Raw genomic sequence first — 9,822 nt, 5'->3', positions numbered from 1 at the left:
ACCCGAGAGACGGCTCCCCCCCCCCCCCCCCCCCCCCCCTATCCTCTTTAGCGGAGCAAACGCTGGAGAGGAGGTCGCCTCTTTTCTAGTGTTCGCTCTGCTAAAGTGCAAAAAGATGGGAGGAGCTTCCACTTCCTTCTTGACCTGTCGCCGACTTTAAAATAGTATAACCTTTAATTTAAGAGTTTGAGTCTCCATTTCATTCTTACGGTGTAGACCACTTTTAAGTTAAATTACAGTGACAAAAAAAAATACTGACAGCAAAATAATAAGACAACTGACTTATTCTTAGAACTTTGCGCCCTATGATACGATTCATAAAACTAGTGTAGCGCAAGCGCAAAACGTGATAAATGCTAACAGAACAGTGAAGAACGTGATGAACAAAAGCATTTCAAGCCGCAAAAATTATATCACGTCAACGTCATTACAGTCGGGCAGCTTTGAAACAAACTAATGGAGAAGTAATTGCATTACTTTCTAAATTGTAACGAACTACCTATTGAAAGCTATTGGGCAAAAATGCACCGAGTGTTTCAGCTAAGAATTTCACTAATTCTTGCCAGTAGGATGGTTAAGAAAAAAATAACTTTTTTCGGAAACGAACTGCTAGCCACGGCGGCGATCGAAAATTGCAAAAAGAAAAACACGAATTATCCAAATAAATACCTAAGTTTAGTCATTAAATTTTTAATTATGAAAATAAACATATAGATTTCATTAGGAGCTTGCTGAACTGTCAAGGCTGTCGATGGAAAAACGCAGTTCTCGTAGCCAGCTTGGTGCCTGCCGCACGAGCGGAAACTTTAACACTTTACACGTGCTTTAAGTCTGTCTAAAATGTACTGATTTAGGAGCTTTCGACAACGCTCAGCAAATTTATAATTGAAGCCATATGCTTATTTGCACTGATTAAAATATAATTAGTAAATTTTAGTAATCATTCAGCTAATTAGTGTGTTTTCTGCAATCCTTGACGTCCGCCGTAGCTGGCAATGTGTTCCCCCCCAAAAAATGTTCTCTTTTTCAACAACTTTATCAGTAGGAGTTCTTGAATTCGTCGCTCAAACACCCGGTATATAAGAGACCGATCTAACCGAGCGTTCCATGCATGCGTGATGCCGCCATAATTGTAGTTCACAGGAGGCAGGCGTCGACGGGTGAGCTCGCGCCGTCTCGTGCTCCGCTCGTGCCGACCCGCAGCAGGTTCGTGTTGCGTGCAGAAAGACTACAGTTCCCACGATGCTTGCCGGCCGCGGCGACGTAGCGAAACTGGCTGGTGAGATCGGTCTATAACCTACTCTTTTTTTTAGGTGGTTATAATTGCAGTAAACAAAAATACGTTTTCAAAGTAATTTATACAAGAATTAGGTCGGATAGCTTGAAGTTTATACCACACCAGCGCGACAGGTGGGCAGGTACGTGTTCCCGGTCCATAATATCCGTCTACCTCTGTGTTTCTGGATTCACCCCTGACGACATTTCGAATCTCGGTAAACCCAAGTAACATGCATCGCGAACACAATGTATTGCTAACTCTATAGTAATTTATCTGACGAAGTTATACGCTAAAGGCCCCTTTAACCGCATCGCTCTTCATGAAAATAGGCCAAGCAGAGATACGTTAGCTCAATTTACCTTTATTGAAAGTTGTGGTCATTCATATAATTTGTTTCGTGAAATAAAAAGTTACTGTTTTGTACTCTATGTTGTTGGCTTTCCAGAGCTAAACAAAAGAGTTCCAACGTTGTTGTTTTTTTTTTTTGTTGTTTTTTTTTTTTTTGCTGCTCTGTTGCTGTTATAGAAATCATTACAGCGGTCACATATGTCAACTGAATAACGTCCAATCCTACGCTACTTTTTGTGTGTGCGTGTTTTCTTCTCACGTGCGTTATTATAAGGGTGTCTGCAATACCAAGCCTCAATCTAAAATGACCCGCAAAAATTGACACTTGCACCTAACAATCTAAACTTTTCGTCAACGCAGTATTTTACAGGAGGATTTCACCTTGTAAAATTACAAGGCGTAGCTCCCTTTTTGTAAAAGGTATGGCAAAAGCACTTGCCCGGGTCAGCGACGTACGGCGACGCAGACGACCGAGTAGAGTGGCGGGGCGCGTGTGGCGCATATATTGATAGATGTCTGTTCCGGTTTGCTGTTTAGAAAGAGATGAAGAGTGCTTGTGACGACCGTGGTCTATTAAAATGAGCACAATTTTTACGCATTATGGCAACTTTCCCACCAACCGTGACAAAAAAAAAAAAGGTCTCGGGAGCAGCGTCGGAAGGTGTAGCCGACCAGCGAAAGAAAGCAGACGACACGCAGACGAAATCCGTCGGCAGAAAGAGCGCCGTCATTGACCCCGTAAGTGATGACGTCACAACATGGCGTTTGGGTCCAAACAAACCGTTGCTAGGGACGTTGCTATGGACTAATGCATGGAGACTCCACATGAGGCTAGGTTTTTGCTTACAAGTAAATAATTTTTTGTAAGCAACCTAACTTCTTGATATCTAATTATGAAGATGTTCTTGTTGTCTCAGTGTCGTATTGCAACAATGAAAGCCTTTCTCAACGTTACTAAAACACTCAGTTGGGAAACTCCCACAGAGGCAGCTTTGAAAAGTGGCCCCAATCTGTCTCCGAGCACCGAGCTAATGACGAACACAACGCCACCATTTCTCCCGCAGCGGCCACTCAAGGAACTGCACGTGACTTCTATTTTGGAGGTTACAGGGGTGCCACCCCCGTCTCCCCGGCGGACGCGCCGCGTCGAACTACCGAAGTTAAAATGCACCTAGGTCGGGACGCGCTACCGGATAGGACCGCTGAGGCATGGTTGTATAAAAACAATATTAATTGTGCCGCAAAACCCTGCAAACTAAAGATTTTCAAAACGTAACGCGCCCCTCTTTTTGTATTAAACTCCAATAAATTTCATACAAAAAGAGTCTTTTCCGTTTGTTTTTACGCAAAAACAGGCTTTCAAAAAGCTCAAGGTGACCACAGTACAGACAAACGATAAAGAGTGGCGCTGTTGTCGCATTCAGCTCGGTCTCGGTGGACGCCAGCGGCCCAGGTTTCGACGGCGAGTTTCCCAACTGAGTGTTCTAGTAACGTTGCCATTTCTGAAGTATTACACTCCGCTTTGCTTTGGTAGCAGACAACACGATAGATTTCCTGGCCTCTGTTATAGCGGGCGTCTTCATTGAATTGCGTCGGTAAACAAGCGTCAAAAACAAGTGCGTCGCCGACGCCGTAAAAGTCTCCGCAATGTGCGTTTTTATTTTTATTTTTTTTCTGTGAAGAACCCAGCTTAGTTTAGGGCGGTGAAAATGCCGTCAAATCAAACCACGTCATGCAGATCAGTTACGACGACGACCTGAAGTGCATTACCGCCTTATTGCAGGCCAGCACGAGAAACAAATCGTACGCTATCGAGGTAAGTCGTTAATTATTATTATTGGGGTTGTCAGGGCATGTCTATCGCACTTTGGTAGTAACCATCGCAGCGATGGTTACAACCAGGTACGAAGCACCCTCGCATAGCGCGAGTCCGTAAACAAAATTTGATTTCTCAACCGATCACTTGAAGTGCTTTTCTCACAGATGCACGGAGTTCGCTTTCACCGCGGCAATAGGCGAGATCGTGGTCACGGTGAACGAATAAAACCGCGCCGAACGTCTCGGGAGATCTTTTAGCAGACGATCATCTCAATCGACGCCCGGAATTTCGATAAGCCATATTTTGCCTCGCACCCCACTATGAATTCTTATAAGTGTCTGAAACTCATTATATTTATAACAAATGCAATATCAGAATACCGTCTTTATTCACATGATCCAAACGACGGCGCCGGCTTGGCCGGCCGACGCGTGTGGCAGACGGCATACTACTTGCATTCGTCGTCTGCTGCAGGCATCGTGACGACCGGAAGTTGCAGTCGTGAATATTTCAGAAACAAGCGATTACCGGCACACTTCTGTCGAAACACATGACATTCAAACTTTCTATATCTGTGATTTTTAGAAGTTTAAATCCTACTCCCGATTTTTGACCGGTCAAGTTTTCGTAATGAAACCTAGCCACATGTATTTGTCCATAACAACGGCCCTAGCAACGGTTTGTTTGGACCCATGACGTCACACTTACGGAGTCAATTACGCTACTGCGTTTTCTGCTATCTTTTCATTTCAAGTTTTGCTATCATTGTCCGCATTTACTTTAAACAAAAGTTACATTACAAAAAATATTAGGTTCATTTTAATAGGCCATAGTCGTCGCGAGCAATCTCGATATTTTTTTTTTAGTTTTTCTTTAAGCAAAATGGAACAAATAGGTAGCGCCATCTAGCAATATCTGCGCCAAACGCATCCCGCCACTCGACTCGGTCGTCTGCGTCGCCGTCCGGCGTTGACTCTGCCAAGTTTTTCGGCCCTATTTTTTACGGAAAGGGAGCTACGCCTTGTGGTTCTAGAGGACAAAACCCGCCTGTGCAGACAAAAAGTTTAGATTGCTAGGAGCAGGCGCCGGTTTTTACGGCTCATTTTAGATCGAGCCTCGGCATTTCAGACAGCCTTTTTATATTCGCGGCTTGCGGGCACAAAATTAAAAAAAAAAAAAAGCATCTCAAGCGTTTCAGCAATGACTGCTAGAATTTAAAGACCTAAACGTTTAACTTAAATATCGGTTACACAGCCCCGACACAAAACCAAGCCTTCGAACAATTGTGGAAGAAGCTGGTCAGATTTATTCCTAACGTGAATCCACGGAATACATCGAATTTTATTTCAAACAGATATAACCCGGCTTTCTCTGTTTCTACTCGGCAAGGGCAAGACTTCAGAACAACAAGTCGTGCTAACAAATTACATCAAAATGCAAACGGCCGTCTACAAACGTGACAAGCGGATCAGCATATCATCAAAGGAACGTACCCCTTGTTTCGTCGCTCGAGCACATCTCAGTAGCTCGAGCAAGGCTCGAGCCTTCCCGTTCACAGCCTCCCAAGAAACAGCCCGAGCACCTCTCCAACCTTGAAAACACGTGACCAGAGTTCCCGTGCCCGATCCTCACTTGCAGAGGGTATACTCGTGCGCGCGTGCCACATCTCACCGGTGTTCAGTTCAGAGAAGTCGGGCACTGCCGATCGAGTCTTCCAAGGTAGCCATGGAAGACTATTCGAAGCTCTGCACCGACCTTGCGGCTCTCGAAGAGTTGATACGAAGCGAAGAACGGGACCGCGGTGGCTTGTCCTCGTCTTACGCCATGGTGTGCCAGCCAGTGTTCCCAGGTACGTGTAAAGCAGCGATGAGGATTGCACTCTGCCGGTGCTAAAAATTCCTTTGGGTGACATGTCACAAATTTGGCTGTCGAAAACGTTAGCGTGTGACAATGTTTCGATGAAAGGATGTCGCTTCGCAAAACAACGGAATATGTTTGTTGTTTCTCGACGAGTCCGATGGTGTCACTGCCGAAGAAGGCTGCGCCCAGCAAGAACACAGATTGTAGCGGTGCGCAACGAGTTTTGGGTTCGAATTCCTTTTAGCCGCAGGCTGCTATCGTGGAAGATGGACAGCAGGTATACGCGGCTTTTTGTGATTCTTACGGAGATGATCATTGATGGTGTGCAGGCGCTTAAGCACGAGTTTCTTCTCGTTGGCATTCCTTCTTGCACACCATCCTTGCAAAGTGTCATAAGATTCTATAGGTGGCCACGAACGGGTCGCCATCTTTGAATATACTACGGGAGAAGGGGATACGACCAAACGTTTTCGGTAAGTTTCTGTCACACGAGCGGAAAGCGATTCCAAGACACGTCGTTTTTTGTTTCTTGTTTTTTTTACTTTTTTTTTTTGCAGTTGTTTATTTTGGTTTTTGGACACCGTAGATTATGTCCCTCATAAAATGAGTAATCGGCAAAATCGGCAGGTGCGTGGCATGTCTGACACCGGACGCAACGCACACACCACTGCGAGGTTGCATCACGCCGGCTCTTTCAGGATAGTATAACTCCAGCGTCCGTCTGTGTGGCGCGTGCTTTGGTGAGGTGACATTCTAAAGCAGCCATGTTGCGCGTGCCGGGCCAAGGACGATGGAATGGCCTACTCGCGCTAAAACGCACGCCCTGCGACCGTAACACTGAGACTCGTTTTGACTGGTATTAGAGAGTTTTAGTAGATCGTTCCGATACCTCCGATAGCCCCGATAACGATACTATGCATGCGCAAGGGAGGTGGTGGCGGAGTATCGGGATATCGTTATCGGAGTCATGGGAACGATCTACTAAAACTCTCCATTAGCGGCGAGATGTTTTGGTAGTGCCCTCCTATGGTTCCCTCTCGTGACGTCATTACCTTGCGAACAACAAGTTCGATGGTGTTTGTAATGAGCAGAGTGGAAGCTTGAAATTATTGTGCTCTCAAAGCAACACTGCCAACACCGTCAAAATTAAAGTTCTTTCATTTCTCTTATTTCCGTCGATGACAAATCCTTTCCTGACGTCATAGTCAGCGTTCGGCCATTCGTGGAAGGCCGACCACAGCGACGCTTTCGGTCGCGCACGTCACCAATAGACTCCTCCAGCGCTAATAGAGTTTTAGCAAAGAGCGTTACCTTCAAAAACCGTTGCCGTGCCAGCAATAGCCTGACACTACGCTAAAACTTTTCATGTTCGCGGTCCCACTACTAATGAATCATATAAAAGACAGTATGCAGAAATTTTCTGAGTGCAGCGAATTAGTGACTTTCGTACGATATCGAGCAGTGTAACTCCGGGTTTACGGAGCCTTGCAGCCTCGCCAGCGTCAGCCAAATAGGTTGTGCGGACGACCTTATAGGGAAACTGGCGGTCGTTATAGCAGTCTGCGCGATTGCTGAGCGCGTGCTGACGGCGAGCTTCCGCACTTCTTTTGCAACAAGCATTCGGCAGCACGAGATTGCCGGTCTTGGCAGCCTATCAATATGAGCTCGTGCAGAGCGCCCACTCAAACATCGCCCTCAAAAGTGGCGTCTAGTACATTACCTTTATAGTGGTACACTATTCTTTAGACCGAGAATCGGCAACCAGCGGCCCGCGAGGCAATAATATACGGCCCCCGCCACGCCTAAAAAAATGTATCCCCCTTTGCCCCTCCCCCTAAAAAAAGATAAACACGCTCCAGGACAAGATGTACTACGTTTGGTTGCCAACCCGGTATAATAGGATTTATTAACCCTGAAGCTCGAGAGATTTTCTAGATAGTGCTCACTAATCAGGTGGTCCCCAATGAAAAAAAAAAAATAAGTTGAAGAGTGCATTTGCAGCGAACGACTTCGTTAACCGCTGATAGCCCTGAATTAAAGCTTTCATACTTACAATCTCAGAGCGGCTTTCATCGAACTGTTCGATACCGCACGTACACATCTGCAAACATACTTTTTTCAAGATGAGGACTGTCAAACCAAACGCGGGTCTCGCGAATGACAGATGAGCACCTCCAAATATTTTTACGACTTCCAGTTAAGAGTTTAGTGTGAATGTTCGCATCATTACTGGACACCCTAAATCTTCCTGAATCACGAAAAACCTCCGACCAGTCGTGACGTCGTACTAGAATCTTTGGGCCGCCAAGCGCGTGTCGCTTGGCGGCCCAAAGATCCTAGTATGACGTCGTATCGCTTGCCTCTTTCTGACCTTTTTGGAAATAGCAAGAGTGCGCGTGCATAGCTTTAACAAGCGCTGAAGATGCGCGAGAGCGGAGATTCCGAAAACTCCAAGTATGACGTCACGCCCCGGGAAGGAGGGGCTTCAGCGCTACTTTGAAAAGGAATTTCTGCAGCCCCCTGCACCAAACTGTAAACAATAATCTCGATATTCGTGATCCTGCAGGCCAAATGAAGACAATTAGGTGTTTTTCTTCAAATAGAGAACCACTTCAGTTTCCCTTTAATCCAGACGTGTCAGAAACAAAGTCCAAACACGAACACGAACACGAAACAAAGTCCAAACACAAACACGAAAAAAACCTTTAACAGTGAACAGAGTAAGCAATGACGGACAGGCAATCGCACCCACTTTTGAAAAGGGTGTGGATTTGGAGCAATCCAAACGCACTCCATGCTCGCACTACTCGCACCTTTAGTACGGTAAATCCGAGCGCGTGCTTGCGCACCCAAGCCAAGAAGATATCGACAAAAAAGCGCTCCAAAGCCGTTTTAAATCCAGACCGACCCTACCAGCCAGTTTGACTATACACTCTAAGAAAAAAGGGAGGAAAAAAGTAGCAACGGCGCGCCTTCCTCCCTTCTACCGACGCGCCTCCAAGCGGACACGAGAAAAGGGGAGGAACGAAATGTTTTTCTCCTTCTCCAGGCAGACGGGAGAAAGCTTTCGCCCTCACGACTCATCGTCTTTCGGTTTCGTTTTTCGAGCAGGTCGCGCACATTGTTTAATAAATAGCTGTTGAGTTGATTGAGCTTCAGCGGCAGCAAAGGCCGCCTGTAATTCCGTCTTCTAGTCTAAACGTGCAGAACATTTCGGTTGCATTGACGTTTTTATCACTAATTTTATCAAACGAGCAAACGAAGCCGCTAGAAACAGCGAAGTCCCGGAGCAGTGCCAGCAGCGCCACGTACACTGGGGGATGGCCGTCTCCGGATTGCGGGACTCTCGCGGCACGGAACTACAGTCAACAGTCCTACAGTCATTACAGTAGCGAAAGCACGCGGAACTGTGTCGACGTTTTCGACGTTATGGAAACCGCAGGAACTGCGTCCAAGACAGGCAGGTTTTGCTGCCGGCTGCCTGGGTGCCTTCCCCCCTGAGTTTGGTTCTGTTTTCCGATGCCGAGTGCAGCCGGCGTTCAACGTGGTTTTGTGTGTTTGTGCGTGTCAGCAACATAGCTGCAACATCGTGATGACAGTGTCGGGTTGTGAACAGAAGACTGGAATTATCGCCGATGTGACCATGTGTTCGCGTATCAGTGGTGTAACAAGAAGATAAGATCGTAAACTGTTGGGCATTGATGCCGCTGGTCGGGTTGTGATCGGAGGGGGCGGGGTGTCGCAGGTTGACATTCCGCTTTACATTAAAAAGTTTAATACCACTTGAGGGATTACGTGCAATCGATCAACGTGCGGATAGTCATGGTCTGAACAGTAGAAGCTCCTATCGTACAGTGGCCAATGTGACTGTCGGAATTGTCTCGTCCCCGACAGCGATTGTGCTCAAGGGCAAGGACTGAACAGTACGAAATCGTGAAGTAAAGTACGTATATTTACAGTATGGAATTTCGGCATTAAAAACAATAGTAGGTAAAATCGAAAAAAAAGCTACCCTTTATTTTGCTGTTTAATTATACGGTTGCTGGAGAAACTGCCCTCCGTGGTGCGCTGGGATGAGCGCTAGAAGTTTTCGGGCTCGCCACGGCGTAGTTCCGTACACTTAAACCCGCCGCAAGTCGCGGCTTTGACTACATTCAAGTTGATCGAAAAGCAATTTCTCAGTCCGTGAAGCATCACTTCCAGCTACTGAATATCCGCTCTACAGAGATTAATTCAAACGGCAATTGCAGCTCTGCGCGAACAGCACAAATAGAAAAACAAATAGAAATACAAGCTACGACGTGCCGTGTGGGGAAACAAACTCATGGCTTCGAACCGCATGAGCGGCTTGATTTATTGGCTTTCAAATAATTACGGCATGATTGAGCGTTTACTTTTTAATAAGAGATTCAACCCCTGAGCCATTCAAAATACTCTCAGAGGTATGACATTGCAGGGAAAAATTCAACATGCTGGGAATATTTTTTATTGCTTAGGGAGTCACCGAAAAGTTCCG

This window comes from Ixodes scapularis, unplaced genomic scaffold (assembly GCF_016920785.2).
Source record: "Ixodes scapularis isolate PalLabHiFi unplaced genomic scaffold, ASM1692078v2 PGA_scaffold3__209_contigs__length_174095766, whole genome shotgun sequence".
Classification (NCBI taxonomy): Eukaryota; Metazoa; Arthropoda; class Arachnida; order Ixodida; family Ixodidae; genus Ixodes; species Ixodes scapularis.
The sequence above is the reverse complement of the archived record's forward strand: the minus strand, read 5'-3'. Positions refer to the sequence as shown.